Below are 10548 nucleotides of genomic sequence, written 5' to 3'. Positions count from 1 at the left end.
TGTGTCTCTCATGAATAAGTAAATAAAATCTTAAAAAAAAAAGTTCCTGTGTGTTTTTTTTAAGATTTTATTTATTTGCGAGAGAGAGAGAAAGTGAGCATGAGCAGGTGGAGACGGAGAGAGAAAGGGAGGAGCAGACTCTGTTGAGCAGGGAGCCCGACGTGGGGCTCCATTCCAGGACCGCAGAGTCATGACCTGAGCTGAAGGCAGGAAGGCAGGTGTTTCACCGACTGAGCCACCCAGGCGCCCCCAATTTCTGTGTTCTGAATTATATCTAAGTAGGATACTGATTCTTCTCCTGCCTTGGGGTTGTGCTTTCATTAATATTCCGACTGCTACTAGTGTGTCTCCCCCTTAAAGCATCCCAGGAGACCCCTTCTTAGCTTTTAGGAAGAGGTTTCATTATGGTGGTTTGGGGACTGGAGAAATTGGGTCATTTTTATGATGTGAATGTTGGCTTAGCAGAATAAATTGGACATATAAGGAAATGATGTCAAATTTAATAGAAAAATATGCATTATCTCTTCATGCGAGGCTCTTGTTTTAGATTAATTTGTACTTCTGGCCTCCCTTTCTGCCCACTCACTCCTTCCAAATAGAGATGGCACAAACGATCTGATTGGCAAACTGAGGAGAAGAAAGAGAGCCTATCCAGTTTGTTCTTTGGCTCTGCTCTGGTTGGAAATCTGTCTGAAATAAGCATCCATCCCCTAACTCCCTGTCCCAGTTGTCAAGGGCAGGGGAGGCTGAAGTTTTCAATCAATAACTGGCAGGGTTTAATTCAGGGCTGCTGAACAGGAACCCCACTTTGCCAGAGAAGGAAGTGGTCTTGTGCAAACAGCCTTATTAATAGAAAAGGCAACTATTTTACTCTCCATCTCTCTGACTTCTGGCTCCACCTCTTAATCACTGCCAAATGTGGAGGCAGGAAAGACATTATTAACTCTTTCAAAACCCCATCGACGGTTCACAGAGTAAACATTTCATGTGACATTGCGGCTGGCACATGTTTTTCTGTCCAGGACAATCCTTGCATCCATTACTGGGAATATAATTCCTGAGGCAGAAGTGATTGACTCTTTTTCAGTTGTGTACCTTTAAAACATTTCTCAGTAATGTGAATTTAGAAAAAAACACCCATATAAAAAAGGTGTATTTTGTATTACTGTTTGTTTGGTATTTATACATAACTGAATATGTGCTGCGCCCACAGGGAAGGGCAATGCTTACTGTTTAAGCTCTCAGAGGAAAGGCAGCATGATCTGAATCCTCTTTCTGTTCCTAAGCAATCTGGTACTTGTCATGATAGAGTCAAAGCAGTCCAAAAAATTGCCAGCAGTTTGAACTTTTTTTTTTTCCAGATTTTTCTTTCTTTTTCTTTCTGTCTTCGAGAGGGAACAGCTGGACGGGCACTGCCCCAACTATCACAGCATCCTCATGAGCTGGTGAGTACTCACTGGGGAGGAAGAAGCAGGCCCTGGAAGGCCAAATGGTTGGCCTGTGGTTCCTGGAGAAGGCCAACCCAGAACCTTGAATCTTACTCTAACTTTTCAGCTACCTAACCCAAAGACTTCACAGTTGGAGGAAAAAATATACAGTAAAATGCATAATGAGTTACAGGACATTGTGAACTCCTGCTGCAAAAGAAAAATTGATGCTGTTAAACTGGAGACTCTTCTGTTGGCGCCCGGCAGCTGTATCTAGACACTAGCAACTAGATGCTGACATTATAGATGAGATCAGAAATTCCTGTGCAGATTTCAAAGATAAATCTGATACTAATGATTATGCCTTAGGTTCTGAAAAGGAATATTCCCATTCTTTGATTTGATAAAAAGCAAACCACTCACCTATGGTAGGCACAGACAGCCACCTCCGAATCCGGAACCTGTACATGTTAGCTTCAATGGCAGAAAGGGGATCTTTGCAGAGGTGGCTAAATTAAGATTCTTTCAATAGGGAAATTACCCTGGATTATCTGGCTGGGTGCTAAGTGCAATCAGATGCACCTTTAGGGAGAGGTATTCCACATACTGAGAAGGAAAGGAGATAGGACCACAGAGGCAGAGATAGGAGTGCTGTGGCCATAAGCTGGGGACACAGCAGCCACTAGAACCTGAGAGAGGCCGGAGCAAATTCCTCCCATGCCTGCAGAGGGAGTGTGCCCCTGCCCCCCAACATCAACACCTTGATTTCAGCCCAGTTGAAACAGATTTCAGACTTGTTCTGGGCCTCCAGAGTGGAGAGAGAACAAGCCTCAGGTTCCTTTAAGCTACCAGGTTTATGACAATTTATTACAGCAGCAAAGGGAGGTAATACAAAACTACTGACTTCCAATCAGTTGCTGGGGGTAAAATCATCCCTTGTACTCTGGGCTTGCAGGGCTCGCCGGGGTGGCCGTGGGCTGACAAAGAAAACCACAACCCATTCCAGCTACGTAAGGTGCACCGGCTAAACCCATGCCCTCAACTGGTCTAAAACAAGAGCTAAAAACAAAACAAATTTAGTTTTGATTGGCTCTGAAATGCATTGAATCAGTTAAAGCCATGATAGTAAAAAGTTTGTGATTTTTAAAGAACTACTTGTTTCAAAAAGCCCAATATGATATATTTTTCATGTGCGTTTGTGGGTACATATACATACATATGCTCATACATGAGCTTTCAAACAAAATGTTTTTTTAAAAAAAACAAAAACAAAATATTAAGAACACTGAAGTTAAAAGTGCTATGACTTCTCTTTTACTAGAAACTTGTAATTTATTGCTTCTATTTCCTCTCTGTCACTATCCTTATTTGAACCATCCTGCTCCATGTAGACACAGCGAATGCTAGAGTTGGAGAGCTTTGTCGGTTCACATGGTGCCCAGTTTAGCAAATGGTGCTACTCCTTATATTCCTATCTTCCAAAATACGTCTTTCAGTATTAAATCTTGGGTACAGCTTCTTTCATGAATTGTTAAAGTGACTACTGCTCTAGTTTTATTTATTTATTACACTTGTGACAATTTACAGCTAAATAACAAAGCATCAAACTATATAAAGAAAAACTGCTAGAAAAATAAGAACAGCAACAGCCACAAAGCACAGAAACCAAAATTGATCAGAAATCACAGTTGCTGATGAAGTCACTGTGTGTTTGGAAAGAAACCAAGGAAATCAGCTGAATCAAAGACAACACTCAGTGAAGTGGATCCAGCAACGTCAACTTTTTAAAAATCAGTATGTCTTTCGTGTGTCGATTACAACCAATGAGGTGATGAAATTAAAAATCATAAACCATAAAATCCACCAAAACGTAACTTGCATTGAATTAGTTTGGCGATACATGTATAAGACGTCGCCCGTGCACTAGGAAAAGTGAGAATGTGAATTCGCTCAGAAATTTTTGCAGCAGTAACGTTTTTAAGCTATAATCTGCTCTAATCCATGTAATTGTCAAATAGAAAACAGACAAATGTTTGCTTTCTCAAATAGCCTCAAAACATTCACTGAAACAGAATGTCACTAATTCGAGCAAATCACTGGCTGCTGTGCTAAATCCTCCCCGTAACCGAGGACGTGTGTTTCATCAGAAGGGTTTCTAACCTTCAAAATGGAAACGAATGGTTTCTCCTCGTATGCTTTCCTTCTTGGAAAATGTGCTGCACGGGATATTTCCATCTCTGTGCTAATCGCGACCTGAATCCCTCCCTGTCCCTCCAGCACTCAGCCCACCCCTGTCACTGAGATGCTGGAAGCTTCCAGGGGAACCCGCCTACTCCTTGTGCTGCGTGTAATTTGGCCTCTTGGTTCTCATAAATGCCATGGCCATGTTCTATGGGATTTTGAAAAGGTTTAGGGAAGCATCCTGGGCGGAGGTCAGCCTACCAAATGAGAACAAAGAGGCTGAGGCCAAGAGAAAGTCCAGAACTGATCCGTGGTGTGTTCACACTGTGTGGGGCTGGCACGTCGGGGAGACAGCTCTCTGCGAGCAGACTGGAACTAACTTCTTAGACATTCCTAGGCTGCCAGAAAATGCCATCATGGAGTTTCCCAGAGGAGCCATGAATTGGATGCCAGTGTCTTTGGGCTGAAAGTAGTTTTTGTCAGACCCCGGGAGGTCTCTTTCGATCCATTTTTCTAGTTTGCTCTTTTCTCCTTCCCTGACAAAGAAAAGCAGCAAAGCCGGAGTGTCCTGGGCGAGCCCTGCGGGGCAAGCAGGATTCCAGGTGGGCAGTCCCCGCGCTCACATGCAGACTCGCTCTGGCTGCCAGTTGGGGCCTCTGTGCCATGTTCTCAAGGAGGTGCCACCCTTGCTCTCGTCCTCACTGTCCGACTCTGCTCCTCTGATGTGAACCCAAACTCTTGTTGCTGTGGAGCCACAGTCCCTGCTCCCCACCATAGCCATGATCACGGTGGCCAGGGATGCCACCGTCCCCATGCCCTGGGTCTTCCTTGTCCTACAAGCTTTTATTTTCAAGCTACACATCCACTGCTTTGTAACACACGCTTCAGAATCCCCTTTGGCCTGAACAGAGGTGGTTGAGGATTTAATACCTTGATCCCACCACATTAATATCAGATTTGTCTATGCCAAAAAGAAGGGAAAAAAATAAGTCGTGCCATATAAATAGTATTCAAATCTAATGGGACTCAACTTCAATACTACCTTCAAAACTGAGTGAACGTGGATAAGGTTAGCCTGAAATCGTGGGTAATTCCAGAACTTGCTCTACTCGTCACATGCAAAATTTCCAGGTTTTTAAATTTCTGTTTCATCTTTTTGACTTTCAATAGCAGAACAACAAATCCAGAACCATCCTAACATGATTTCTTCGGGGTAATTTTAAATATAATTGATTATCTCTGAATATGCATCAGCTGAGAAGTGGAAAAAAGCCTAGAATTTTTTCAAAGAAATTGAAGAGTTCTTTGGTAACCAAAATTTTTTGAGCATTTCTGACACATGAACAAAAAAACAGGCATGTAAGAACTCAGTTTGAATGTGCTTTTGATTTGAAGACCATCACCCCTGTGACAAGAGGTTTACGAGGCAGTCAGGATCCACATGTCCTGTTTCCCTTGATCCCCCGGCGTGGGCTCTGTGCTCAGATGAACAACTCTTAAAAAAAAAAAGAAAGAAAGAAAGAAAGAAAAGCAGGGACAGTAGGGTGACTTGGGTGGGGGTTGGGGTCAGGGGTGGTTTCACCTGTGTGAGGTGACTTGTGAACACTGGAGAATTAGATCCTGCCCATATGGATCAAAACACCCACAACAGAAGAAACTATGGGAAGTGACCCAAAGGGAAGATCAGGAGGGCGGGAGACAGGATGATGATGGAATGGTTGCCCCCATGCAGGCAGTGAGGGGGCTGGGCTGGACTGGGAAGGTGACCTGCAAAGTGAAAGCTGGGGGCTGAGGAGGGAGATGCTCTTCACTAGAGCCAACACCAAGTGCACAGCTCTCAGGAGGGAAGAGCTTGATGTGTCAAGAGCCTGAAAGAAGCCAGTGTGATCGGTGACTAGGGAATGGATGGAAGGTGGCCTGGGATGGAGGTGAAGGGCTGGGTTCGAGCTCATCCCGCAGTCCTGGGGCCAGGGGAGATGCTCAGGTTGATCCTAACACCAATGGGCAGTGAAGGGAATGGTTTAGTCTGGGATGGCATGATCTCATTTGCATTTGACGACAGTTTCCTGTGGCCTGAAGCCTGGGCTGGAGGCAGGGAGGAGGATGGGGCAGGACAATGGTTAGGACCCTGCCACTGTTTGCAGAGTGTCATGATGGTGGCCTGGACCACTGGGCCAGGAGAGGAAAGGAATGCACTGTGTCTGTGTGGTTACTCAGAGGTGGAGTAGATAGGACTGGCTTGAATGTGGATGCAGGACACTCGAGAAACAGCATGGACTTCGGAATTTTCTTGATGGTTCCACTGTGACTTCTCCATCTTTGGACAGCCCTGGCTGCTCTCACACTGGGGCATCCTTTTACAGAACATGAACTCCATGGATCCCTGGGCTGCTTCCCTAGTGAGCCCTCCAAAAGTGTGAGAGCAGCACCCCTCCCTTGTTCTCAGTTTCTCTGAACAGCTGAGTGCTGTCACAGTTTCCACCTCGCCTCTCCCAGGCCTTCCTCTGGCCACTCACCCTGGCCGTGGCTTTCAGACTAAGCATTGTTTGCCTGATACCATCCATAGGAGGCATCCAGAACTAATGTGGGACCTGTAGGAAGGCCAGAGGGACCATGGAGGAAACCCTGCACCCTTCACTCCGGATGCTCTATTCTGTGAATGCAGCCTGGGCCCCACGCTCTGACACCCATGCTACACAGAGGGTTCACTCGGATCTTAGGAAGCCAAGCTTCCTTTCTCCACACATACCTCTGTAAGGCCGGGCTCCTCGGCTCTGCTCTGGAGCATTTGGTCTTGTGCCCCAAACCACCTCCCCCACATTTGGATGCTATCTGACAGCGGACACTGGGACTGTATTCCTGGCTCTGCTTTGTTGGTGAGGACAGGATGGAGATTCAGCTAATAGCCCGGGGCCCATGGTCCAGCCGCACTTCGAGTGGACGGGCCCGGCTGCACCAGCAGAAGTGGTGTCCATGTCCGTGAGCTTTGGGAAAGGGGTCTGGGAACAGGTGCATGAGGTATGTCAGGCAGGGAATGTGAGCTCCTTCAAGCCATGTCCTGAGTGGAGCAGGACCCCCCCCCCATGTTGGTCCCCTTGTCTTAGACCAAATGCGGGGAGCCTTAAATGCTGGCCTCAAAAGTCAGGACTCTGTTCCTGCGAGACGTGGAAAATCATTGTAACACACGATTAAAGAAGAATTTGGAAAGATACCCTGGTGGAAAAGATGAGAAAGAACTGAAGATAATGAATTCGCTTTTGTATAAACCTCAGAGAGAAGTCAGATTTGGGTACCCTTTGAGTTCTGTCTTGGGTACGGTGGGAATCCTGACTGTGATAGGCTTCAGGTAGATGGTAGGCCCAGCATCCAGTCCCACCGCACTCCCGTGTTCCTCTATGGCAAGCATCCGGGTCAAGGTCTGAGAAGAGTGTTACACAAATGTCAGCCTCTCAAAATGGATGCACGGCGGCTACTGTCACAGGTGCAAAGTGAGGTCATGGGGGCCAGATGGGAAAATCAGGACAGTTTAGTATGTAACCACAATACATAGTGTCGTTTTTGCTGTCAAGTATGTACTGTGTTCACAGGGTTGCTTGCCTCTCTCCCTCTCACCTGGCCCCCCTGGCCAGTTCCCACCTGCTCCCATCCCAGCAGGTGCCTCCTCCCAGCATCCCTGTCTCGCAGTCACCTTCTGCCTTGCCAGCACATTGGTTTGCCAGCCACATTGATTTGCTAAGGCTGCTGTCACAAAGCGCACCCGGGGGCTTCCACAGCAGAAATTCATGATCTCACCCTCCTGGAGAAGCTAGAAGTCTACGATTAAGGTGTAGACAGGTTCTGGTTACTACTCTCCTGGGTGTGGGGTGGCCACCTTCTTGCTGTGACTTTGCATGGTCATCCTTCTCCATACCTGTGTCCTCGTATCATCTTCCTATAAGGGCACCAGTCATCCTGGATCAGGACCCACCCAAATGACCTGACTTTATTCTGCTCATTTCCTTAAAAGCCTGTCTCCAGTGCAGTCACCATTCTGTGGTCCTGGGTGTTAGGATATTGACACGAGGACTTTGGAGAGACATGATCCAACCTGGAATACCCACTCTTGGTTTCCCTGATTCTAGGAAGTGAACAGACTAAATAGGACACTCTAGACCCAGACTCAGACCCAGGAAAGCACTGCTGGCATCTTTGCTGGGGAATGGCTCCTCCAGGACAGCAGTGACAGCAGATGGGGATCAGCCAAGCTGACCGTAGGCCTGTAGGACTCCCGGTTTATGCTGTGTAGCTATCATTCTGTTCCCTGCTGAACAACATGGTTGTGTGTTAGCCTACGGATTAACTTTGGTTCTTCTCTGATAACCCTGTTGTACAAAGCCCCAAGAGAAAAGCATCTATATAGGGAGAACTGCAAGACACACTCAGTATAAATATGCCAGACTTTTCTGGAAACTACCTCTTGTCTATCTTATGTGGCAAGTGAAGCAGCAACATCACAGGGACTTGGGTCAGTGGGTTTAGACATCATTCATGTTGACAGTTGGTGGTCCTACCAGGCTTATTGTCCAAGTCTGTGATCTGCTGCTATTATAAAGCAGATACCAAGATGTTAAAGGAGATTTAGGAAAGAGATAAAATTGTTAAAGTACATAGGCCTGCCAACCTCAGATAAAGGAGCTATTTTTTTAAGATTTTACTTATTTATTTGAGACGGAGAGAGAGAAAGTTCACCAATGTCCAAGTGGGGGCAGAGGCAGAGGGGGAAATAGAGGGACAAACAGACTCCCCATTGAGTGTAGAGCCCAGCACAGGGCTTGGTTTCATGACCTTGAGATCATGACCTGAGTCAAAGTGAAGTCTGATGCTTAGCCAACTAAGCCTCCCAGGCGCCCCCAGATAGAGGAACTATTATCCAAGGATTGTATCTTATTTTAGACAGTTAATTAAAGAAATCATTATAGCTAAGAGTTCAATTTACACATGAAAATACCAGACTCATAGAGCAGCAGAATCCTTGAATGGTGAAGATAATTATTACCAAACTAAAACAGGGGCAGAGCAGCCAGGCCTGTAGAAGAGAAAGTACCAGACGAAAGATCAGAGGCCAACCCAGTCAAGGTGCCAATGACCTCCCTGGGGGTGGACGGCAGACCCCGGTGGAGAAAAGGGAGTGACAGAAGGGCCATGGCTGGGGCTCACTGCCCTGCTGGCACTGGCTCCCAAATCTACAGGCTTCCTAGGCCCTCCTCCAGGACACACCAGGCACAGTTGAACCAAAGGACCACAGAGATGCATTTTTTTAGAATTCTGTATCACTTAATCCATCACTGACCTTCTAGGTTATTAGTGCAACTGCTTGGATTTCCTGTAGGAGAAGATAACAGAGCATAACCTTGGCCCAGGGCATGAGTAAGGACTCAGGACAAGGGGCAGGCAGTGTCCCCACAGCAGCTTGAGGCTCACAGACCAGGGCACAGGGGCTCCAGGAGGTGCTAGCTGGGCTTGTCAGCCACAAAATCAAGTGTGCATGTTTTCACTCTCCCCTGCACAAGAAGCCAGGGTCAGAAATTATGCAGGATACAAACGGCCAATGCATCAGACCACTGCATTCATTATTGCTGGATCCAAATGAGCTTTTGGCTGTGATTCTTTCTTTCTTTCTTTCTTTCTTTCTTTCTTTCTTTCTTTCTTTCTTTCTTTCTTTCTTTCTTTCTTTCTTTCTTTCTTTCTTTCTTTCTTTCTTTCTTTCTTTCTTTCTTTCTTTCTTTCTTTCTTTCTTTCTTTCTTTCTTTCTTTCTTTCTTTCTTTCTTCTTTCTTTCTTTCTTTCTTTCTTTCTTTCTTTCTTTCTTTCTTCTTTCAAATTCAATTATATAACATATAGTACATCATTAGTTTCAGATGTAGAGTTCAAAAATTCATTAGTTGTGTATAACACCCAGTGCTCATAACATCACGTGCACTCCTGTTTCTTTAGTTTGCATGCGTGCTACATTTATTATAGTGAACAAAAAAAATCAGAAATTTTATATGCCTACATTACAAAAAAAGCAAATATTCTATTACTTTTGATGCTTTTTATTTGTTTTTCATTAAGTCACAAGGAAATAAAAAGTCACATGTCTGAAAGCCTCCCCCCTTTTTCTCAGATCACTGGATCTCTTGCACTTGGGACTAGAGATATAGCCCATTATAGAAAATCACTTAGTTTGTCCAATATTGTTTTTTCCAATTCAATAGGTGGTAACGTGTTCACATCTGTATTCTGATGTATGCTGACTCCATTGATGGCACTGAAATAGAATAGACGGCATGTCTTAAGACGCAGGCACAAAATGGTCATCGACTGGGCACCTACACTGTGTTTTGGAGGATGACACCATATCCTCGCAGGTATCACCTTTGAGTTGGCACCTCCGATGCACCTTCACAGACTAGCCCACCATTCCATTAGCTAGAAGCTTCTGGTGGTGTAGTAGGTGATGGAAGCAGGGCCTTGGCTATGTGCTCATGTCACCACTCCCTTTTCAAAGGCAGGACACCTGGAAGTCTGCCTACACAACAGTTCATTATTGCTCTATTAGTGTAAATCCCAAATATAAGCTGACTTTTCTTTTCAAAATATATCACATTTTCTATGTGGTTTTCATTGCCCTAATTATCTTACTAAATATTCCATTATCTCAATAAATTAAATGACTCCTTCATCAATCTCTTCTAAAATTTATAGTCTTGGGATCCCTGGGTGGAGCAGCGGTTTGGCGCCTGCCTTTGGCCCAGGACGCGATCCTGGAGACCCGGGATCGAATCCCACGTCGGGCTCCCAGTGCATGGAGCCTGCTTCTCCCTCTGCCTATGTCTCTGCTTCTCTCTCTCGCTCTCTGTGTGTGTGTGTGTGACTATCATAAATAAATAAAAATTAAAAATAAAATAAAATAGAGTAAA

This window comes from Canis lupus, chromosome 31 (genome assembly GCF_048164855.1).
Source record: "Canis lupus baileyi chromosome 31, mCanLup2.hap1, whole genome shotgun sequence".
In the NCBI taxonomy this organism is placed as follows: Eukaryota; Metazoa; Chordata; class Mammalia; order Carnivora; family Canidae; genus Canis; species Canis lupus.
This window is presented reverse-complemented; position numbering follows the sequence as displayed.